The following is a 13,431-nucleotide window of genomic DNA, read 5'->3' as shown; positions in this document are numbered from 1 at the left end:
ACTTTGTTATTTATTTGCTCAACTCAGACCCAGAGAAAGATCTGAAAGTTCTGAGTGCTGGGCATGTGTGTCTATGTGTGCAGAGTAACAGAAGTGCTGAGCAAGAGAGGGAAACGCATTTGCAGTGCAAGCCCAATGCCCAGGATTCTGCCTTCCGCCCAGAGGCCGAAGCAATCAGTCATGACTGACATGATGAGACGCAAAGAATGAAGATGGCAAGACACGATCACCTACAGAAACTGTTATATTTATCCCATCTGTGACTCATTCACTGTTGCTCCAGTTTTCCTAACATTCTCCCACTCACCTCGGAGAAATTGGCAGAAGATTTGGATGGGTTTATTTTTCTGACCTCGTGGTTTCATTCTATTCAATATTTTGGGGGAAATACCAACTCTCATGCTGACTTCTTTCATTAAATATATATTTTAAAAATATACATAGTCTGAAAACTGAGAATTATATATTTATCTAACTAGTTGATTTAGGGCATAAGATACCTAATCTCCTAGCATTTAACAGCCAGGCACTCCATCAGGTTCCTTGGAAAAGAGAGCTTGCTTATCATGGTAACAATGAAGCACTGTTCATAGGATAGATTTCCTCTCATCTGCCAGCAGAGCACATGAAATCCCAAGCTAAACTGTTGGGACACCTCTCCTCCAAGTTCCCTCACTCTTAGTCACTGCTTTCTGGGCTGACATTTGGGGTCCTTAAGAAAGAGTAGAACCTGAATGCCTACTCTCCAACCTAGTTTTGACTATCTTCCTGGAGGAAATCAAATTGATAATGAATTTTTCTGCTACCAAAAGAATTTCAGAGTCCTGGAAGAAAGTGGAGTCTCAAGATAGCGAGAAATGGACAAACATCCCTCAGTTTTTGTTTTTCGCTCACAGTGATTTCCCTTTGCCTTAATACTTATATTAGGCAGTATGTGTTATGGAATATTGAAGCATTTATTTGAAATTTACAGCACTGCCTTTATACCTAACAGTATTTTATATATACTTTATGTTTTGGCAAACAATATTTAAGCATTTCCCTGTAAAAGGCCATTTCTTTTTTTTTTCTTCTCTTTTTGCCTTCACAGCACATAACGTATCTATTTTTCTCTTTTTGCCTTTACAGCACATAACGTATCTATTTTTCTCTTTTTGCCTTCACAGCACATAACGTATCTATTTTTCTTTCTCTTTAAGACATACAAACTTACACACACATGCACAATCATGCACGGCATACTCATTGAAGCAGATTTGACACATAAAAAAACTGGTACACTAAAGAACGCAGTATGTACAATTAAATGCATATTGCATGTGAATTATCGTATTTTGCACAATTCTGACATTTAAAATTTTACATTAAAAACTCCTGGTTAGAATATTGGCTCCTTGCAGGCAAGAATTATCTGCATATTCACCACCATATTCCCAATTATTGGAACATAGTAAGGACATATTATTTGTTGAATAAATTAGAAATATGCCTTTAACCCTAAAACTTCAGCAAACAAGAAAAAGACAATTTATAATTAGATTTGGGATCAGTCATTCACGAAGAGTAAATAATGTTGATTCAAAGGAAATACAAGTTCTCATGTGGTTTCCTGACAGTTTTTCAACCTTGACAATTTTTAAACAGACATTTGGTTTAAAGTTGAGAAACCAGAATTCAATGCAGCATTTCCTTTTGCAGGTAAATGGTATTCTTGGAGATCGGATATGAAGCTGGCTCACAGGTGTATCTATATCTGGTGTACAGATACTGAAATACTTCCATGCTGGCTGATAACTGCTCAGCTCTCGAGTACCTTCTGTAGCCCCATGTGTTTCATTCTCCTTAAGAATTCCCTAGACCTTCCTGCAATCCCACAGAGAAAGGATCAGTGGCCTGCATTAGCAGGGGACCTCCTGCACTGTGGTCAGAGATCATTCAGATTGACCAGTGCCTCTGCTGTACAGCTTGCTAAGTATTTTGAATATCAATTTTGTCTTCCTGTTAGAGTTCTGATAGGAAGCCAGTCCTTGCCCTTCTCTCAAATGTTTCATAAGAAGGGAAAAGCTGTCCTACCCACTGTGCAGAAGGTCATTCAAAGGTTCATGGAAAAGGAAGGAAAGAATATGTATAACTTTAATAGAAATCAGCAGCATAGAACAAAGAGCAATGAGATGGGTAGCACGTCTGAAAGAAACATGCAGGTTTAGAGTAGAAGTCAGACGGAAAAGAGCAATGCCTTGTCCTGGGCTCCATTGGCTAGGCACAAGGCGAGTGGAGAACAGAACAGACTGAATAATCATGGGAAGACACTGGAGGAGGGAGGCCAGAGACTCTGTGGGCACCCAGGCAGACTAATGCTGGCATGGTGCACACATGTGTCAGACAAAGACATAGACCTGCAATCTAGCAATCTAATGGCTAAGTGGGGTAGTAGAAATCCAGGCAATAACAAAAGTAAGGCAGTCCTGGTAACCCTATTGACTAAATAAGAAATAGAAGTTGATACTGGAACCTGAGAAATGAAGGAAGCTGGGGAAAAGCATTCTCGTGGCTTGTTTGTATGTGTTTCGTGACACATTAAGCTAGCCAGACTCAGTGAAGCATATCGTAGATTTCAACTTTTAAAGTTGTTATGTGAGGTAATCACTTGAAATTACTCCCTTTCTTAAAACCTATTTTTCCTTTGATTTCTTCCATCTATGATCTTTTAACTCCATAACTTTGTCTCTCATTTTCACATATACTTCCTTCAGATTTGTGTTTGTTTATTCCTTCCAATGCATGGATCTGGGCTTTACCAAGCTATAGTGTATGCTCTTATCAAGAATATACTCTGGTTTTCTCCAGCCCCTCTATCACATGTCCACTAGCAGCACTCTTTGCCCTACAGTTCTGGTAAGTTTCAAGTGGAGAGACCCCAGTAACCTCAGTCTTAACAACCAGTCTTTACCTTGGCCTCAAAACCAGCAACCCAGCTGAGCACTGGCCCTCCCCTTGGATAAAGATGTAGGAATTTTTATATGAACCAATAAAGCAGTGGAAGAGGACACAGAATTAGTCCAAGTGTAAAACTTAAGTAAAAGATAGACTGAGAGAAAAGCCCAAATTTTTATAGTCTAGACCAAATTAGAAAGCATGCAACCAGTGCTGCCACTCAGAAGACCCCATTATCTGGTTTTGGAATTATGAGTGATAAGATAACTTGTATCATGTGTACTGTAATGCTGTGGGTTCTGGTCAGCTTCTCCAAGGTCAGCTGGGCCTGCAGCTGGTGGCCCCTGTCTGCTGCATGCTGAAGAATGCAGAATCAGCTGACTGCTCAGGAGAAGGAACCACACACACACACACACACGAAAGCACCGTGAAAGAAGGGCGGAGATAGTGTAGTGGAGTGACATGTAAAGCAAGAAGGAGAATTCTTCAATAAATACTGACCACTAGGCATAATGGTCAGAGCAATGAGATGGGTAGCACATCTGAAAGAAACATGCAGATTTCTACACACATAAGAGCAAGAAAGCCATTGCGAATGCAGGACTGAAATACTGGCTTAGTGGTTCCCGGCAAGAGAATTACTACCAACTCCTTACTGAGGAAGAATTGGTAATAAATACTAAACTCATACACCTGTACTATAAGTTTCACTCATAATTCATACCTAACTTAATCTAGTTAATATTTTATAAGTTTATTCACACAATGATCAAATTATTAAAGAACTTTCTGGATTTAAATGCCCAATTAAAACTCCACATCCAGGTGCTGAGAGACGCTTTCAGTTATTTTATCAATAGACCAATGCCTTTAAAAATCTGACTTACTTGTTAATTGAGCTTTTTACATTTATTCTTTCTTGAGGGGAGAAAATAGTGGAGACAGTGAGAAGAGGACTGCATGATTGGTACCCCAGAATGTTTTAATAACAAATAAAAATATGCGGAGGTCAAATTTTAGAAGTGGTGATTAACAGTTAATTCCCAATTTGACATGTGAACACCAAGAATAGGTTTTCATAGATCTACTCATAAGATTTATTTTAATTTATTTTTTAGATAGCAAGGAATGTTTTTGGTAGCAATATTATATATTTATGAAACAAATGTGGATTCAATTAATAAGCTATATTCATACTCAGTGTGTCAAATTCCTATTTTTAAACAACTGGTTCACTGAGCAAGCTAATTTAATGCCTTACTAAAAAGAAAAAAGAATGGTCATTCTCTCTAGTCAAAGATACATGTGGATAGAATTTAAGCAAATAAGTCTTTTCTCTGTGGAATACAAAAAGAAAACTGAGTATATATTTTAAACATATACACACAATGGAAGAAATCAAACTAAATGTGTGTGTTTAACCTCTTCAACTTTCTGAATATTGGATTTGGTGAAATTGGGTATAATAATCAAGTAGCTAAGTTGAAAGTTTTCTCTTTATATATGTATATATTTTTTAACCCTTCTCTGTTCAGAATCTAAATAGAAGTAGATGATTTCTTCAGCGGTGTTTAGCCATTTTTCTTCAAAAAATTTTGTCAATTTCACAAAGATTAATAAAATGGTGATTATGCCAATAATTAATCATTTAAAAGTGAGGCTGGAAAAATTAAACCCTGTTTGCTACTGAATGTTCAATTATATCTGCTTCTTACTCTTTTTTCACATATGATCATCATTTGGAATAATAATAACCATACACCCCAAGAAATGAGGGCAAAGAAGAGTACATTATCATATTTTCTACTGAATATTTAATACATTTAGTTTTTGTACAAGAATATAGCTTAAAGTTTATTCTAAGAACAGACTAGGAGAAATACTATAATTATCATCCTTTACACCAAATAGCCAAGGGAAATTAAATTTTATTCATGTTACCTTGATTCCTGAGATTTTGAGAACATGTGGTAGAAATTTGTACAATCTTATTATTGTACTTTTATCCCTACCACGTAGGGTGGAAACAATAGACATATCATAGGCTCTACATAACTTTGAAATCTCACCTAGCACCTGAGCCTAATAATCACTAACGGTGCTCAGAAATTGTTTTAGGCAAAATTAAGTAGATAGCTTTGGCCTTTCTGCCTCCCATGCCTATCCTTTTAGCATTTTTTCTTTCTTTTCATTTCTTCAGAACCCACTGTTCATAAATGGTTCCATCCTGAAGTCAGCTAAACATTAGAGGTTTAATAGGCTATCTTATTAAAAATTAATTGCATTCACACTTGTTTTGATGGGGAAAAAACTTATTTCATGGGATAAATTATGAAAATTCAGTCCCTCTGTATCATAGAAAGGGAAGAAAGGGAATGTTCTTGGTAAAGTGATCTCCTTAGCATCACAGTAAAGAAAAAAAAAATTAGAACCTTTTTCTTCATCCTTAAGATGTTGCTTAAAGGGATGGTGTGGGGGGAAGAAGGAGGAGAGGGGCAGAAAGACTATATTTTCCTAGCAATAAAAATAACCAAAATCCTGTAAAAACACTCATAAATCTATAAAGGGATTTCTTATATATGCTATAATTTTGAGTGTTGCATGAATGAAATGATCATACCCAGATTAGCAAGAAATCACAACTAATGTGTAAGGGCTGACAGTAAGGACTAGGCCATGGCATTCAAGCCGGTGAGTAATCAGAATAGTTGACGGCCGTTCTTCAAGACTCAAATTTCCGATGGGGCATGACACTTGGACAAACAATTGTTAGCAAACTATAGTCCTATGAAAATCAATTTATAATTACTGAAATTTTAGAACATGCCAATAGTTACCAGAATATGCTTTATGTGTTGTATAACTTTCATTAGAAAAAATCTGCAAAAAGATATCTGAAGCTATAACTGCATGATTAATTTTTGCCACAAGAAATATCAATCACTAAATACCAAACATTTTCCTCAGAGCTACTGGAGACATTAAATCAATATGTAAAATGCCAACAAGACATTGCAGAATACATTCTTTGCACTGTCAAAGAGCACTATCCAGAATATTCACATTGTAGAATGCTACTGTCTACCAAGAATGCCACTATCCTAGCAATCAATGAGTCACCATCTATTAACATTAAGAACTTGCTTAAATCTGGAAGTTTTGCAGTCATGACAAGGAAGTTACCAGACTAGAAAAATGCAGAGGACCTGAGGCATTCACGAAGTTGTCTCATTAGTTGTCCAGTGGTCCACATCATTAAATACGTGTTGGGGGTTGGGGAGGAAAATCAGCAAACAGGAGATATCAAATAACCAAGACCAGTCCTTCAGAAATCCCCAAGTAAGCTAGTTTTTTTTTTTTCTCATGTCTCATTGCCACTGTCCTGCCACCCTCCTCACTGTGATACCCTTCTTCCTGATTTCCTAGAATTAAAAACTATATTTTGTCCCACAGTTTTCTCTACTCTTTGCTCTTAAATTAAAGCTAACTTCTTTCCTATCCTCTATTCTATAAAACTATGTTTTAGAAGATAGTTTCTTTCATCGACTTTGCTGCTGCTAAGTCACTTCAGTCGTGTCCGACTCTGTGTGACCCCATAGACAGCAGCCCACCAGGCTCCCTTGTCCCTGGGATTCTCCAGGCAAGAACACTGGAGTGGGTTGCCATTTCCTTCTCCAATGCATGAAAGTGAAAAGTGAAAGGGAAGTCGCTCAGTCATGTCTGACTCTTCACGACCCCATGGACTGCAGCCTACCAGGCGCCTCTGTCCATGGGATTTTCCAGGCAAGAGTACTGGAGTGGGGTGCTATCGCCTTCTCTGTTCATTGACTTTAGTATTTTTAAATATCTCCCCCTACCAAATGATACCATAGGTGCTCGTGATACAAAGATGAAGGTGAAAATAGTTCCTCTCATCAAGGAGTTTCCCACCTAGATGAAAATACTCCTGCAAAAGGGCTAAAAATATATAATTTGTAAGGCCTGTGCAGGCTTTCATTTTAGTAAAGTGTTCCTATGTAGAACTAATAACCTTAAAAAGACAGTTTTAATGGAAAGAATTTTAGATTCTGCCTGGAGAGTGAGGAGGTAGTTAAGATGTTGATAAGAAGATGAAAAAGACCTTTAAGTAATAGTCACGTTACATGTTGGCTCATTAAGCATTATTTTCATGAAAAAGCAACACCGTTACTAAGTAAATATAACACCTTTAAATGTCAAAATTATTTGATCAGTGTGGAATAGTAATGTGTGTTTATCCTGCAAGTCCTACACTGATAAAGTAAAATTTTTGTTGAGAATTGAGTCTCACCTGTAAAGTGAGGTCAATCCCATTGTAAGTCACCTCTGTAATCAAGTGAAGGAACATCCAAAGGTAGAGGAGTGCTTCTCACACAGGTGACTTTGCCCTCCAAGGTACTTTTGACAGTGTCTAGAGACATTTTTGGTTGTCAAAACTAGGAGAGGTGCTAATGGCATCCAGTGCATAGAGACCAGGGTTTGCTTCAAAACTTTCTGCAATGCACAGAACAGTCCCCGACAACTGAGAACTATCCAGCCCCAAATATCAATAGCTAAGGTTGAGAAGCCCTCATATAGACAGTGTTGCATCTCTTTTCCTGAAGTTATCATCTCTTTTCCATTGTGTAATCCTTTCTTCCTGCAACCACTGTGGGCTCTGGGCAAGCTCACCATGATAGGATTAAATATGTGATATTGTCACAACTTTATCTAAAACTATTCAATGCCTTCCTCAAATTGAGTGAAGATTAAAACAAAATATTTGGGATACTTCTTTAAATACATATTGCCGAATCTGTGTCTAGGAATTCTTAGTAGATTTAGGAGTCAGGCATCTTATTTTTTCAAGTGATTGTGGTATGAACAATTGGAAGGCTATGCAAAAGGAAACGCTGATCTGGTGGCTAAAATCCAGGTTCTTTAACTTTCAAACAAGCCTCCAGTATGAGCCAATCCATATTCTGATACATACATCGTCCTTCTCCTCTAATAATCTCTGTTCCAACTATTGATCTATTTGACATTCACAAAAACCTTGTCGTGTTTCATGAATTCCCCACCATTCGTATGTTTCTTCTACCTGGATCCTTTTTCCTTCTTAGTGCTATTGGTGCTAGGAAATGAGTGGCTATTCAAAGAAAAATTCTCTGATTTGTAGTATTTGCCAATTTCTGTGGTATAAATACTCTCACAGTGGCAGATTTCAAGCTACCAATGTGACATTTCTGGAAACTGACCTGGAAAGAAATATGTACAATCAGCTCTTGAGAACTGGTGTGAGCTAACTCTGGCACAGTGTTGCAAATAATTGTTATCTCTCATCTTTCCTTGAAGCCCTTCACAATAAGGTGACTGTTTCTTGCATGTTTAATATTATAATTACTCCATTCCTTCACTTGTATTTTTCAAAGCACACATTACTAAGTAGACTGCGAATTCTTTGAGGTGAAGTTCTGTTTTGATAAAGATTGTGTTAGAGTACATTTTAGCTCAAAAATTTCTGTGTTTATGGTTTGGGGGGCATGTTTTCCTTTGTATACCAACTTATTAAATAAAGTGTTAAAATCTTTTAAGTGTTTTAGAAGTTTCAACTTCAGTCATGTTAAAATATGTCAAGCCAAAGGATTTTTGTTCATGTTTAAGGCAGTGTGTTAAGGGGGAAAGTGTATCTTCTGGGAGCCAGCCTGGGCACTAATAAAAGTGAGATATGTGACCTTGGGAAGTTAACTGTGGGCTACTTCTCACTAGTAGGGGATTCTCTTCTTAAGAATCTAGGTTCTGAGTTGTTTCAGTCAGAGGAAGTTGTATTTACTTATAGAGAACCTTATCTATAGTCAACTTGGCTGGGTTGAGCTATTTCTCTTTTTAAATTATCAGGGACTTAGCCTGAACTACTTTTTTTTCAAAAGGATCCCCTTGCTGTTTCATTCCTAAGTAAATACCTTCCTGAGCTGGAAGGTATTTCTGAGGGCAGAAATATTTTAAACTCTAGTACCCAAAGACAATAGAGGAAAACATTTTATTCTTCCATAAGAAAGAATCATCCTTAAATATGCGGGTACATTGTTTCATTTCTTCTGAAAAGATAATAGTTATCTTCCCAAATCCTTAAAAAATCACTGTATGTATATATTATCCCAGTCATGCGCCTTCTTCATCTATGTATTTAGATGGGATATTTGTTTTACTAAAGGACCAATTCTAAAATGTTTAACACAGGTCAGTGCTTTCTCTCTGTCTCATGTCCCACATGTGTGTAGTGATAGATTCAGATAGGTTTAACAAATCATGATACAGTATAAGCAGAGGAAATGATCTTTCTTTAAGTGCATAGGATAAATCAAACAAACTGTGGTATTCTACAGCATAGTATATGTTTTCAATATTTTATGGAATTCTAAGTTGAAACCTGAAGAATAATGTCTCTTCTGGGAGATAATGGTAATTATAAACAAAAGATATGAGGAAGTTCTTTTTAAATGTAATCCTTAGTTATAAAATTAATTTGTTTGGTGCCTATACCAATTTTTTGCTCATTTACCTGTCAGTGGTTTATGGAAAGATGCAAGAAAACAAGAACTCTTATAGATCTGAATCATAAGAGTAGAAAAAAAATGATCATTGGGCCAGCTAAACTAGTTCCAACTCAAAAGCAAATCCAAATAGTGTTTAATTTTTCTGACTTAAAGTACTCATTTGAAAAGTAAGTTTAAATTGGCAGTGAGAAAAATTCTATTAGCTATTAGGGAAGAAACTTCAGAACAATGATATTTAAACTTGGATTGTCAAATACTTGATAAGACTGAAAAATCACTGAAGAAGATCATTTTCTTTTTGGTCATTTGTCATCTGAGGTTTATTTATTTATTTTCCATTGAAAAACAACTTGCTTCCAAGCTTGTATCTCAAAGAGAGCAAGTAAAAAATGTGAAAGACTAATATTATATTAGGCAGGCATCCCAAAAGTTGATAGGACACAACTGTGAAATAGAACTTGGTGATGTAAATGGCATATGTTTCTTAAGAAATGGACTTTATAACTTTCTTAAAACTTTACCCCCTTTGAATGATGGGCCTTTTTGCCTAGGAGTGAAATAATTATATAGGGTACTCTACTGCAGCACGCTCTTAAAAATATATTGCATCAGGGTCATGATGTTGTAATTTAGAATTTTAAAAGTAAGAGAGTGAGCTTTTAAATTTAATATCTCAGGGACTTTGGATCCTTTCCACCCAAAACTTGGCTTGCAATTTGTCTCCACAGATGATTTTAATGGTTTAAATTAGTTACGGCTTTTCAAACTGTGAAGTAGCCAATAATTTATCTTTGACCAAAGTTTAAACAATTAGTTCTAACCAGCACCAGTTATTTTAAAAATCAGATTTTAGAGGGGAAAAAAGTAAATGTGGTTAGTTAATTTCTTATTGCTCAGAGACTTATATATTTAAAAATAAACCTCCAGAGATTTTAGTTTGAGGGGGAACTCCCCATTTCTGTGGCTAGTTGCCCAACATATTGCTGTATGTCAGTGAAAATTTAAAAATGTAGAGCATTTCAAGACATAAACCCCTCTATTCTCTGTCATATACATATAAAGAATATTTCTGTGGCCTACATAGGACTTCCCAGGTGGTGCAGTGGTAAAGAATCCGCCTGCCAGTACAGGAGACACAGGAGACTCAGATTTGATCCTTGAGTTGGGAAGATTCCCCTGGAGAAGGAAATAGCAACTCACTCCAGTGTTCTTGCCTAGAAAATTCCATGGACAGAGGAGACTGGCAGGTTACAAGCCTTTGCAGCTTTGGCGTAGCAAAGAGTTGGACACGACTGACCACTTATGCACACTTAGGTTTTAGAGTTTGTAGTTTACTTTTGACATCAGCTGTCATTCGCAAATTGTAGAAAAGAAGGAAGTGTTCCCATGATGGCACAGGTTTCCTGACTTCACTCCGTGGCAAAGTTCAGAGTCTTTGGAATTGCCTTGATTCAGACTCTGAAAAAGCCTTCAGCGGCACATTGCCAGTTTTAGTTAAACTTACACGGTCTTCGTCTTACTTGAGCATTTTGGATCACAGTTAAATAACTCAGCAGACAGAGGGACATAATGCCTGTTTTGTATTGCCTGGATCAACAAGTGCACTTGAAGGCTGTTAACAGAGAGCTGAGGAAGGGACTGCACATGGAGATGCAGACGCCTAAGTACCTTCTCATGGTAAACTGTATGGTTTGTACTTGTGTCCTTTTGTGGGCAATTATGATAATTGTGCTCTTCTATTATTTCTCTTTATTTATAAAATAACTCAGATTAACATTAGTAGCAACATGGGCAAATAGAATGGCTTTGGAAGGGCAGATGAAATTTAAAAAAAAAAATCATTTCTTGACATACTCTGTTCTTGCTTAGATGTTCTCACCTTTGAATAAATGTAGCAAGAACCAAGAAAGATGATCTGAATTCTCTGGGATTAAACAGGAATATGAGTTTTAAGAAAAGAAACTGCAACCAATTCAAGGCCTCTCAGCTTATCTGTTTTTTGTTGTTGTTGTTGTTTGTTTCTATGACAAAGCCTGGTTTATCTCTAGAACAAGAGTCCATCCATCTACAAATGTTTATGTTTAACAAAGATCAACTTTGAATTTAGTCAATACTATATTTTTGTAGTAATTGTGGAAGGAAATGAGAACCGTGGACCGGTTGCTGAGTGCTTTACTACTGTCATTGTGATCTAAACTAGTCACACTATTTAACTTCAGTTTTTAGATCTGTCAGATGGGGAGAGGTTAGTTAGTCTTGTTCTAAATTCCCTTCTTGTCCCAAGACTGTCACTATGACATTAAAGACTAGGGTCAGAACAGGATGAAAAGGGGAACAAAAAAAAAGAGGTACTGACTTTTGTCTCGAGACAATTAGCTCAAGAGATTTCTGCAGCTAAATTTAGTAATGGAAGTGGAAAATAGAACAAAACAAATATAATGTTGATGTTCTTACATCATCAATTGATCCTCACCCTCCTGACTGCCACAGTCACCCCTCGAAATATCTAAGAATGATGGAGGAGAAACAGCTGTTGCATGCGTCAACTTATGAATTGTCAGGAATGCGGGTGCTTGTCAGTTAGTAGATTCCCAATGCAGACTCCTGGGAGGGAAGCTGGGTTTGGACCCTTGCAGATTTCCTACATTCCCTTCTCCTTTTCTTACAATTTTGGCAGCACCGGTAGGCCAACTCTAGGAGACAGAAATGGAGTGTAGTTATATCAGTATGACTTAAGAGACCGGACACAGCGAAAAAGAGGCTAGATTGAAGTGGGGTTGAGACAGTGACTGCTAATTCATATTGACTCTGTTCATATTTTGAAAGCACCATCAGAATAAATGCCAGATAGCGTAAATGAAACTGTGAAGTGAAATACTGTTAGAAATTTTGGATTGGATCTGGTGTAATCTTATTGACGTAGAAGCACTTAGTACTGAATTTTTAGGTAAGTGGAGAAAATAGACATGTGGTAGAGTACGCTCTGAAAAACATGTAACTTTCCTTATTTTTAACCTAAAACCATTGTGTCAGTCAATTTAGTTTTTGTTCACAGTGTTTTAAAGATGCCCTGTTCATTTGTTAATTTATGCATTGAAACTGTGATTGAGCACAAGCTATGTGCCAAGCATCAAGCCTGCACAAAGACACGTGATGAATAAGACCCTTTCCCCCTCCACCAGGAGCATGCTCTGTAGTCAGATAACAAGAATTGTAGTCCTTTGTACAGTTGCAAATGTCAGCAGTATGTGACAGAATTATAACCTGACAGAAAAATGAAATATTCTATAATCAACTTCTTTCCGTGCATATCCACTCCACGGTGCTCTGTAACTGTATAAAATTATACTCACAAATGTTCTTTAGTAACATTTTTAAAAGATGAAAAATGCCATATGCTAACAATTAATCCCAGTTCATTCTAGATGCTTATGTAGAATTAGGATATGAAGGTATTAGCCAAGAGACTAAGAAATTAGTATACCTGCATACAACTGTGTGTTCTGTTTTTCAGGCTTAACAGCTTAGCTCTAACATTTGTACATTAGCTAAATAACATCTCAAGGGGAGATGGAGATAGAACCTTGATGTCTACTGATTGTACATGTGTGAGTTTGTGCTCTCAGAGGATGGTCCTTAGAAAACTCCCTGCTGGAAGCTATTGTGCATATTGTGAAAGGACCATTGCTAAGTGCCAATTGAGCTAGTACTCTATATTTGCCATTTAAAAAGAAGATTTCATGCCACTTGATTATGTTAAATAGAAATGTTTGAAATTTATACAGAATTACATCAAAATGGCACAGTAGTTATATGTCTAAAGGGCTGTGACTACTCTATCCCATAACTAATGTCAATCCTTCTGGTAGATGGCTTAATGTAAGACTGTAGCAGAATGTATTACCTGAGAAGTACAGAAACTCTTAGAATACTGAAGCCATAA

This window comes from Capra hircus, chromosome 4 (assembly GCF_001704415.2).
Source record: "Capra hircus breed San Clemente chromosome 4, ASM170441v1, whole genome shotgun sequence".
Taxonomy (NCBI): domain Eukaryota; kingdom Metazoa; phylum Chordata; class Mammalia; order Artiodactyla; family Bovidae; genus Capra; species Capra hircus.
The sequence above is the reverse complement of the archived record's forward strand: the minus strand, read 5'-3'. Positions refer to the sequence as shown.